Raw genomic sequence first — 2,782 nt, forward strand, 5'->3', positions numbered from 1 at the left:
TTATCTATGATATAGCATCTATTGGTACTACATTTTTATTTATGGCCAAAAAATATACCATTTTATGGATAGACCACATTAAAGTATTTTAAAAATGTATTTTTATTTTTTATTCCAGTTTTATTGAGATATAATTGACATATAACACTTTATAAGTTTAAGGTGAATAGCATAATGATTTGACTTACATACATCATGAAATGAGTATCACAATAAGCTTAGTGAATATCCATCATCTCATATAGATATAAAAGAAAAGAAAAAGAAAAAACTGCTTTTTTCCTTGTGAAAAGAACTCTCAGGATTTGCTATCATAACTTTCATATATAACATGAAAAGTACAACTGTGTTAATTATTTTAATCATGTTGTATATTATATCCCCAGTACTTATTCATCTTATAACTATTCTTACCTTTTGACCACCTTCATCCAATTCTCCTGCAATGCAGGAGACCCCGGTTTAATTGCTGGGTAGGGAAGATCCCCTGGAGAAGGGATAGGCTACCCATTCCAATATTCTTGGGCTTCCCTTGTGGCTCAGGTGGTAAAGAATCTGTCTGCAATGCAGGAGACCTGGGTTCAATCTCTGGGTTGGGAAGATCCCCTGGAGAAGGGAAAGGTTACCCATGCCAGTATTCTGGCCTGGAGAATTTCATGGACTGTATAGTCTGTGGGGTCACAAAGAGTCGGACACGACTGAGTGACTTTCACTTCACTATCCAATAGTCCTACCTCTGTTTCTGAAACCACAAATCAGATCTCTTTTTCTATGAGTTTGTTTATTTTTGAAATATAATTGGCCTACAATACAATGTTAGTTCCTAAAACACATGGTGATTCAGTATTTTTAAATATTACAAAATGTTCACCATGATAAGTCTAGTTACCATCTGCTACCATACAAAGATATTGCATCATTAATGACTATTGCCCATGCTGTATATTTCATCCATGTGACTCATTTATTTTGTAACTTGAAGTCTGTCTCTCCTAATCCCACTCACATATTTCTGTCATCCATTCACTTCCCTCCCCCCACTCCCTGCTCTGGCAACCACCTGTTTGTTCTCTGTATCTATAAGTCTGTTTCTGATTTGTTATATTTGCTCATTATTTTTTAGATTCCACATAGAAATAAAACCATATGGTACTTTTTCTTTGCTTGACTCATTTCACTTTGCACATCCTCTAGGTCTATCCATGTTGTCACAAATGCCAAGATTTCATTCTTTGTGGCTGAGTAATATTCTTTATCCATTCATCTATTGATGGACACTTAAACTACTTCCATATTTTGGTTCTTGTAAAAAATGTTGTAATGGACATAAGGATGCATATTCTTTTCAAATTATTTTCACTTTCTTTGGGTAAAGGAGTCAGTGGAATGGCTGGTTCCTATGGTAGTTCTATTTTTATTTTTTCAAGGAAAAATTGTACTGTTTACTATAGTGACTGCTCCAATTTATATTCCCATGAATAGTGTATGAGGGCTCCCTTCTCTCCCCATCCTTACCAACATTTATTATATTCTGGTTTTTCTAAAAATAGCCATTCTGACAGGTATGAGGTTGTGGTTCTGATTTGCATTTCCCTTAATAAGTAGTGCTGTTGAACATTTCATGTGCTTGTTGGCCATCTTTATGTCTTCTTTGGAAAAAGGTCTATTCAGATTCTTTGTTCATTCTTAAAATCAAGATGTGTGTGTGTGTGTGTGTGTGTGTGTGTGTGTGTGTGTTTTGATGTTGAGTTGTACTAGCTTTTAAAAATATATTTTGGATATTTATCCCTTATCAGATATATGATTTGCAAATGTCTTCTCCCATTGACTAGGCTCTCTTTTCATTTTGATGATAGTTTTCTTTGCTGTGCAAAAGCTCTCTAGTTGATGTAGTCTTATTTACTTCCTTTTCAATTTATTTTTTAATTGGAGGATAATTGCTTTATAATGTTGGGTTGGTTTCTGCCATACAATAACATGAATCAGTTGTAATTATATGTCAATGATACTTTCTCAATTCATCCAACTCTCCCCTTCCCCTACTGTGCCCATAAGTCTGTTCTCTACACATGTATCTCCATTTCTTCCTTGCAAATAGGTTCATCAGTACCATTTTTCTATATTCCATACATATGCCTTATTATATGACACTTGTTTTTCTCTTTCTTACTCACTCTGTATGGCAGGCTCTAGGTTCATCCACCTTAGTTCAACTGATTCACACTTACTCCTTTTTTACAGCTGAGTATTATTCCACTGTATATATGCACTACAACTTCCTTATCCATTCATCTGTTGATGGGCATTTAGGTTGCTTCCACATCCTGACTATTGTGAATAGTGATGAAATATATAGAATGCTTCACGAATTTGCATGTCCTCTTTGCACAGGAGCCATGCTAATCTTCTCTGTATCGTTCCAATTTATTGGTATATGTGCTGCCGAAGTGAGTGCTCATTTGCTTATTTTTTCATTTGTTAAAAGCCACCTATTCCAGTATTCTTGCTTGGAGAATCCTATGGACAGAGGAGCCTGGCAGGCTATAGTCCACGTGTTTGCAAGAGTTGGACAGGACTTAGTGACTAAACCACCACCACCCTTGCCTGAGGAGACATATCCAGAAAAATATTACTAAGACTGATACCAAAGAGTGTACTTTTCATGTTTTCTTCTAAAAGTTTTATGGTTTCAGATTAGACCATATTTTGTTATCCATCATCAGGTAATATATATTTGAGTTGTTTATACATTTTGGTTATTATAGATAATGCTGCTGTAAAC

The 2,782-nt window shown here is 35.1% G+C and overlaps 1 non-coding gene across 1 annotated transcript; it reads right to left on the bottom strand.

Annotated features, from left to right (window-relative positions):
* Positions 1-2,346: 2,346 nt before the first annotated feature.
* Positions 2,347-2,455, bottom strand: LOC113881415. Its single transcript, XR_003508036.1, has one exon. It is a non-coding gene; the product is annotated as a U6 spliceosomal RNA (small nuclear RNA).
* Positions 2,456-2,782: the final 327 nt, after the last annotated feature.

Source organism: Bos indicus x Bos taurus, chromosome 2 (assembly GCF_003369695.1).
Source record: "Bos indicus x Bos taurus breed Angus x Brahman F1 hybrid chromosome 2, Bos_hybrid_MaternalHap_v2.0, whole genome shotgun sequence".
Classification (NCBI taxonomy): Eukaryota; Metazoa; Chordata; class Mammalia; order Artiodactyla; family Bovidae; genus Bos; species Bos indicus x Bos taurus.